Source organism: Schistocerca cancellata, chromosome 3 (assembly GCF_023864275.1).
Source record: "Schistocerca cancellata isolate TAMUIC-IGC-003103 chromosome 3, iqSchCanc2.1, whole genome shotgun sequence".
NCBI classification, from domain to species: Eukaryota; Metazoa; Arthropoda; class Insecta; order Orthoptera; family Acrididae; genus Schistocerca; species Schistocerca cancellata.
The window spans coordinates 146,241,118-146,250,359 of NC_064628.1; positions in this window are offsets into that span (position 1 = coordinate 146,241,118).

Below are 9,242 nucleotides of genomic sequence, written 5' to 3' on the forward strand. Positions count from 1 at the left end.
CTGTCGATCTACACCTCTACCTCTCCCGATTCAACTAGTTTTCACCCTCTCTTTGTCAAACCCCTCCCCTCTCTCTGTCCATCTCCTATTCCCACCTCTCTCTGTGCATCTCTCCTTCTTCTTTTTCCTTTGTTCATCTCCTTCTCTTCTCTGTCTGTCCATGACTCCTTACCTCTCCCTTTCATTCCTTGTCTTACAGCTCCCTTCTCTCTCCACATTATCACCTCCACCTTAATTTAAGATCGCTAGTTCTTACCCCACAGTATTTCTTTCCACGTGTACCATGTTTGATTGAAATCGGTGCTGGTTTTACCAGAGGAAGGACATGTATCATATAGTTCACATATTTTTAACGTATTTCACACTTATTTGCACACATATGTCCGTAGTGACGTTGGTCCTGCAGTTTCGATTTCAATCTGTATGACGTTACGTCTCCTGAATAATATGTCGCACAATGATATAATTTTGTATATACATTCTTCATATGTGAATACAGTCTGAAAAAACTGACTTGCATACAGATAGCAGTAAAGAAGTAATAAACTAACACGTCATGCCTGACGCAGCAGATTCACAGCATGAAAAACGAAAATCTGGTAAGACACAATTTTTTTTGTTTTCATCATTTAGTGGTGGTTGTCAGGCCTTCAGCCGTGTTTCATTTAAAATTCTTGTTGCTCTGTATTAAGTCCTTAAGAGGCGTTTGTTTCAGAATCTGTGGCTTTAATATGTAAATCCTTGTCTGTAAGGTTTCTCTTTAACTATCTTGAATTCTTGACACGGCCTTCAGCTGTGTTCTGTAAATGTTTATCTTAAGGTTGCATTTAATTATTGTTGAGTAATTGTTTGGACCTTTAGCTGACAAGATGCTTCAAGTTTTCTTAAGATATTTTTTCTGTTGTACTGTGTACTAGCTTATCTTTCAAGTCTCTCTTTTTTATGCAAAGAAATCTTTTACTTGGGCTTTCAGCAGAAGAATTAACTTGAATTATCCTTAATATGGACTTAGCTGGAAATAGTAAATGCTTAGCCTTTAAAGAATTTTCTTAGCTGATCTGAAACATTATTTCGGCCATTAGCTTAGAAGATACTGTAATTTTACTTAAGTAAGGCCTTTAGCCGTTACTCTAAATCCTGGTGTTTTAAAAGCAATCATTTAAACTTATTCTGGTGGAAGTTATTTGGACCCTCAGCTGTGAATTGAACTTTGTTGTTTTAAAGAGAAAACCGTACAGTGGTTTGAGGAATACAGTTGTGAGTGTTCTTGTATAACTAACAGTAATTGACCTTGGCCGCTTTCCAGAGCCTGATCCGCTCTGTCCTGCGAAACCAGATTTCAGCACCTTCTCACCAGAGCTCCAGGAAAAGACTGAGCGGCTGCCCTCCGCTTTGCGCAGGCACTGCGACAGCGCCATCTGCCTGGTCGCGGTCGACCTCTACCCAGTGGTGTGTCGGTGTCTTGCACGTGCGCGTTCACCTGCCGTGTCGTCATTCTCCCATATCACACAACTCTGCCAACAGTCGACAAGGGAAACTTATTTTGCAACCCCCCTTCGTATATTTGTACAGTATATATATTTATAATATGAAGATTGTGTCTCTCCTAATGTTCGCTGGAGTATCGTGAAAAATTTCAAGTACACTGGTCATTAACTTTTCGAGCTGTTTGCTAATAACGTTTCCCCTTTGAGTCAAATTCATTTAAAAACACGTATCATGTGCCGTCCAAACATTTATAAGAGTATAGCGTATATTTTTAAGTAATTCCATCAAGAAATTATCGAAAAATTTGCTGACAACAGTTCTCTTTTATATAGTACATATACAAATAAACACATCAAATAAAGTTTTGCGTCACCTCGGTTCCGAGCGTTCCGGAACATGTACAGAAAATTGCAGTAGAGATCAATATTTCCGCCCTTTTTATTGCTCATGAAAACCACACGTTGCCTGTTGTACCACTATACAGCGAGACCTTCAGAGGTGGTGGTCCAGAATGCTGTACACATCGGTACATCTAATACCCGGTAACTCGTCCTCTTGCATTGATACATAGTTGTATTCGTCGTGGCATATTATCCACAAGTTAACCAAGGCACTGTTGGTCCTGACTGTCCCACTCTTCAACGGCGATTCTGCGTAGATCCCTCAGAGTGGTTGGAGGGTTACGTCGCCCTTTTCAATCTATCCCAGCCATTTTCAATAGGGTTCATATCCGAAGAACATGCTGGACACTCTAGTCGTGCGATGTAGTTATCCTGAAGGAAGTCATTCACAAGATGTGCACGATGGGGTCGCAAATTGTCGTCCTTGAAGATGAATGCCTCACCAATATGCTGCCGCATGGTTGCACTATCAGTCAGAGGATGGCATTCACTTATCGTACAGTCGCTACGGTGCCTTCCATGACCTACGGCGGCGGCGGACGTCGGCCCCACATAATGCCACTTCGAAACAGCAGGTAACCTCCATCTTGCTGCTCTCACTGGACAGTGTGTCTAATTCTTTCAGACACGTCTCCGACGATTGTCTGGTTGAAGGTATGTGCGACACTCATCGGTGAAGAGAACGTGATGCGAATCCTGAGTGGTCCAATCGACATGTTGTTGCGCCCATCTGTACCACGCTGCATAGTGTCGTGGTTGCAAAGATGGACCTCGCCATAGACATCGGGAGTGAAGTTGCGCATCATGCAACTTATTGCGCACAGTTTGAGTAGTAACACGACGTCCTGTGGCTGAACGAAAAGAGTTATTCAACACGGTGGCGTTGCTGTCAGGATTCGTCCGAGCCATAATCCACTGCATTAGTAGCCCTTGGTCGGCCTGAGTGAGAGATGTCATCGACAGTTCCTGTCTCTCTGTATCTCCTCAAAGTCCGAATAACACCGCTTTGGTTCATTGGGGGACGCCTGGACACTTCCCTTTCTGAGAGCCCTTCCTGTCCGATCGAACCGTCATATTGACCGTCCAGGCATGGTCGAACTACAGACAACTCGATCCTTGTACCTCCTTCCTGGTGGAATGACTGGAACTGATCGGCGGTCGGACCCCCTCTGTCTAATAGGCGCTGATCATGCATGGTTGCTTACACCTTTGGGAGGGTTTAGTGACATTTCTGAACAGTCAAAGGGAATGTGTCTGTTACAGAATATCCACATTCAACGTTTGTCTTCAGGATTTATAGGATCCGAGGTGATGCAAAACTTTTTTATGTTTGTATTTCTACACCGTATGTATTAAAAACATGTAGCGTATGTCGGTTTGTAAGTTTGTCAGAGTGTCGTGTAAAAATCTGAAATAAATCAGTCAAGAACGGTTCGAGATTTTTGCTAGCAACCTTCCCAATTTCTTTATTATGTGTATATTTATATACCATATACAGGGTGTTACAAAAAGGTACGGCCAAACTTTCAGGAAACATTCCTCACACACAAATAAAGAAAACATGTTATGTGGACATGTGTCCGGAAACGCTTAATTTCCATGTTAGAGCTCATTTTAGTTTTGTCAGTATGTACTATACTTCCTCGATTCACCGCCAGTTGGCCCAATTGAAGGAAGGTAATGTTGACTTCGGTGCTTGTGTTGGCATGCGACTCATTGCTCTACAGTACTAGCATTGTTAGTGATGTCTTGATTGGGCCCCATGTTCTTCCACCTACGCTCAATGGAGCACGTTATCATGATTTCATACGGGATACTCTATCTGTGCTGCTAGAACATGTGCGTTTACAAGTACGACACAACATGTCGCTCATGCACGATGGAGCTCCTGCACATTTCAGTCGAAGTGCTCGTACGCTTCTCAACAACAGATTGTGTGACCGATGGATTGATAGAGGCGGACCAATTCCATGGCCTCCACGCTCTCCTGACCTCAACCCCCTTGACTTTCATTTATGGGGGCATTTGAAAGCTCTTGTCTACGGTACCCCGGTACCAAATGTAGAGTCTCTTCGTGCTCGTATTGTGGACGGCTGTGATACAATACGCCATTCTCCAGGGCTGCACCAGCGCATCAGGGATTCCATGCGACGGAGGGTGGATGCATGTATCCTCACTAACGGAGGACATTTTGAACATTTCCTGTAACAAAGTGTTTGAAGTCACGCTGGTACGCTCTGTTGCTGTGTGTTTCCATTCCATGATTAATGTGATTTGAAGAGAAGTACTAAAACGAGCTCTAACATGGAAAGTAAGTGTTTCCGGACACATGTCCACATAAAATATTTTCTTTCTTTGTGTGTGAGGAATGTTTCCCGAAAGTTTCGCCGTACCTTTTTTTAACACCCTGTACATTAAAAATTTATAGCCTTTGTATGCTCGAACGTGTACTTTAGTATCGTGTAAAAATCTTAAGTAAATCTATCAGGAACTTTTAGAGATTTTTGGTAACAACAGTAACCTGCTACTTGCCTTCATTGGGAAGTGAGCCGGCCGAAGTGGCCGTGCGGTTAAAGGCGCTCCAGTCTGGAACCGCAGGAGCGCTACGGTCGCAGGTTCGAATCCTGCCTCGGGCATGGATGTTTGTGATGTCCTTAGGTTAGTTAGGTTTAACTAGTTCTAAGTTGTAGGGGACTAATGACCTCAGAAGTTGAGTCCCATAGTGCTCAGAGCCATTGAGAAGTGTGTTTTTAACATTATTATAGTATTGACGCTCTGCTGTTACATATAGCCTCAAAACTAAACAGAATCAACCGAAGCAGTTGGAAACTTATTATGGAATGAAGTTAATGATATTCAGTTTACAATTTCATCATGTCAATCAGGTTGAAGAACAGAGTATACCTTGCAAATGTATTTCCCTCTAACAGCCCCTGCTTTAAAATCTAACGAATATAACGTAAAGCAGTAACATTAATAATTGAATAGCATTACGCTACTTCTTTAATGGGACACTATCTCCATACATTCGCTTACACTGCCATTTATTAATCGCATGATAAACACGTTAAAAACAAAGAGACCGCAGGCGCCACCTACGGGTTAGAAACAACGCACTTTGATGCAATGAACAAAGCATGTTACCAACGTAAAAACACTATTTCAGAAACTTCTTGCACCCTCTACTGTACAGTACTTCGCAATCGGGTACTGAAGAGTGTCACTGGGGCGAAGAGACTGACAAACAAAGAGTCACAAACAACCGGTGCGCACGTAGATTTAGATACTGTACTTTCAGGAGCTCTTAACTGCTTTATGCAGAATTATAGCCCAAATGTTCGCGAGTGGTCGATTGCTGAGGCTGGCAGTGTGCTTTTTCTCGTTAAAATCTGAGATCAGATTGGTGATGTTTCGTTGTTAGTATCACTACATATATTTACACCAAGTGATGCACTCAGAATCTACAGATGTTATTTGGCTCCTTTTTCAGAGCCATTAACCTGCTCTTACCGACATTAACAGAGAGTGGTTATTCATTACAGAAAGCGATTTTTCCTACAAATCTTCTTACATTTCCTTATGATCGTCCAACGACAGTTCTTTCCGGCACGAAACGGCATCGTCATTGAACAGTCTGATAAGTGTGGTCTCATTTGGTAAACCGTTTGTACATGTGAAAGAATTTCAGATCCTATTACGCCTCCTTGAAGTGCACTGCCGACGTTACTTTCGTTTTTGTGGTTGGCTGTTCATTTTAAAGTAGTCTGCCCTATTAGTCTCATATTCATGAAATGTATCACATATTTGTAAAGATACTCCACGTGTTCGTATCTTTTTTACCAGTCATCTATGAGCTCCAATGTACAACGCATTTTGGGTACCTATGAAGACGGTATCTGAGTCTTAAGCTATATTCACATTTTGCAATAAATCGTTTATGAATTAAGCACTGCTGTACTTCCCAGGAGTGGCTCTCCATCAGTCCATGCTGTGTGAGAGGAATTTGCTTTTTCCCAGTAATGTCATAATCATTGAGCTTAGTATGTAGAATAACACCCTGCAACACGCGCATGTTACCGATATTGGTCTGAATTCTGCCTGTTCGATCTTTTGCCGCGTTTAAGAGTAACCTTCAGAGTGAACATTCACTCTTTTATAGTCAGGCAAGATTATTTGCTGCGCAGGGAGTCTCGATACATATACCAGTGTGCAAAGCGTAAGGATGAAAGTAGCTTTCGCATTATGTGTCACTACGGAGAACGCAGCTTGTAGAAACTTGGAACATACATAGAAAGAACTCCTACAGCACAGTACAGAGGGTAACTGAAAGAAATACAAGATGCTACAATAAAGTATGATTTTCTTTGCAAGATGTGGCAACCCTGCAAGCTGGCGTAGGCACAATATCTTTGACCTTGGTCTATAAGCTGCTTCCAATCCATGTGGCACATCGATGAAACTGCTCAGTCGTGAATTGTGCTGTAATAAGTTAACACGTGTTTGTGTCTCACGTCACGGAAATGGAACCGCATAATATTGCGCAACGTTATGCCATTTATTTTTGCATTAAATTGTGTGAAAACGCGACGACAACTTACGGTAAGCGTCAGAAGGCTTCTGGAGAGGAGGTTATGTCAAGAGCTCAAGTTTTTCGTAGGCATAAAATGTTTAGTGAAGGCAGAACGAATGTTGAAGATGAAGACCACAGTGGACGACCATCAACCTCACGGACGGATGTCTACTTGGCGAGGGTGGATGAACTCCTACGATCTGATCAAAGATTACCCGTCAAAATGATTGCAGAAGAACTTAACATCAATCAAGAAACGGTTCGTCCAATAACTGAAGATCTTGGTATGAGAAATACAGGGTGATTCAAAAAGAATACCACAACTTTAAAAATGTGTATTTAATGAAAGAAACATAATATAACCTTCTGTTATATATCATTACAAAGAGTATTTAAAAAGTTTTTTTTCACTCAAAAACAAGTTCAGAGATGTTCAATATGGCCCCCTCCAGACACTCGAGCAATATCAACCCGATACTCCAACTCGTTCCACACTCTCTGTAGCATATCAGGCGTAACAGTTTGGATAGCTGCTGTTATTTCTCGTTTCAGATCATCAATGGTGGCTGGGAGAGGTGGCCGAAACACCATATCCTTAACATACCCCCATAAGAAAAAATCGCAGGTGGTAAGATCAGGGCTTCTTGGAGGCCAGTGATGAAGTGCTCTGTCACGGGCTGCCTGGCCGTCCAGAACTTTTCCCTTTGCATAAACACCCATTTTCTGTAAACTGTTTATACCAACGTTTAATACACCACCTATCAGGAGGTATAACACCATACTTCGTTCGAAATGCACGCTGAACAACTCTCGTCGATTCACTTCTGCCGTACTCAATAACACAAAAAGCTTTCTGTTGAGCGGTCGCCATCTTAGCATCAACTGACGCTGACGCCTAGTCAACAGCGCCTCAAGCGAACAAATGTACAACTAAAGGAAACTTTATAGCTCCCTTAATTCGCCGACAGATAGTGCTTAGCTCTGCCTTTTGTCGTTGCAGAGTTTTAAATTCCTAAAGTTGTGGTATTCTTTTTGAATCACCCTGTATTTGTGCAAAAATGGTCCCCAAAAATCTCACACCACAACAATGAGAAACACGGAAAAATGTGGCAGCCGATCTGTTAGAGCCAACGGAAGTCAATCCAGAATTGTTGAACCATGTTATCACTGGTGATGAAAGCTGGTTTTTTCAGTACGATCCAGAGACAAAACGCCAAAGTCGCAATGGTGCTCAAAGGGATCACACAGACCAAAAAAAGCTCGCATGTCAAAGTCAAAAGTGAAATGCATGCTTTTGTGCTTCTTTGATTCCAAGAGCATTGTTCATAACGAGTGGGTGCCACCTGGACAAACAGTTACCCAATATTACTACAAAGAAATTTTAGAAAGACTTCGTAAAAGAGTTCCTCATGTCCGTGCCAACATTGCTGATAATTGGTTTCTGCATCACGATAATGCGCCATCCCATACTGCTCTGCCAGTACAGCAATTTTTAACCTAAAAACAAATTTCAGTACTACCGCAGCCACCTTATTCACCAGATATGGCTCCGTGTGAATTTTCTCTATTTCCAAGAGTCAAAACGGCGGTCAAAGGACACTATTTTCAAACAACACAAGATGCCCAAAAGGCTGTGACGAGGGTCTTGGAGGATATTACAGAAGATGTGTTCCAGAAATGTTACATCAATGGCAGAAGCGCTGGAAAAAATGTTTGCAATCAGAATGGAACTACTTTGAAGGAGACAAAACTAAACGCCACTAAAACGGTAAGGACATTTTTTTTTCACATCAGTCTCATTACTTTACTGTCGCACCTCGTACACAATAAGACAAATAAAAATGACACTTTTATCAAAGAAAACAATTACGCTAAAATTTCCTTAGATATTACAAAAGCCGGTTCATGGTTCTACTGGGCGTGCCATCACCTCGGATGGCAATACATGCTCTGCAACAAGCTCCCATTCTCGCCACTAGGACTACGTATGAAGGGCGCCGTTGGCAACTGCTGGACGGTCGCTGGCGTATGAGAACACGCTGCAGTGCGTGTCCTCTACTCATAACAAACCTTCTCGTCGAGATTTAAATCGGGGGAACGGATAGACCGTTCGCCCAATATCCTCTCGTTCCAAGAGCTTCACCACCTGCTACTTTGTATTCGCTAGTGCATTGTCATCTATAAACGTGCTGTCAGGGCCGACTTTACCTCTAAAAAAATCACTGTTGGGGAAGAAGTACAATGCCACAGTAACGTGACCGTGACGTTTGGCTACAACGCAAGCTGTCCGAGAAACCGACTAGCCCCACAACTACTGGGATCAGTGGATTCAGTGTAATAATTAAATGTTTGGAAACGAAACTGGTCTAGCTTGAAGGGGGAAACCAGATGACGCTCTAGTTGTTCCGCTAGATGGCGCTGCCATAGGTCAAACGAATATCAACTGCGTTTTTTTAAAAATAGGAACCCCCATTTTTATTACATATTCGTGTAGCACGTAAAGAAATATCAATGTTTTAATTGGACCACTTTTTTCGCTTTGTGGTAGATGGTGCTGTAATAGTCACAAACATATGGCCCACAATTTTAGACGAACAGTTGGTAACAGGTAGGTCTTTTAAAATTAAAAAACGGAGGGTAGGTACGTTTGAACATTTTATTACGGTTGTTCCAATGTGATACATGTACCTTTGTGAACTTATCATTTCTGAGAACGCATGCTGTTACAGCGAGATTACCTGTAAATACCACATTAATGCAATAAATGCGCAAAATAATGTCCG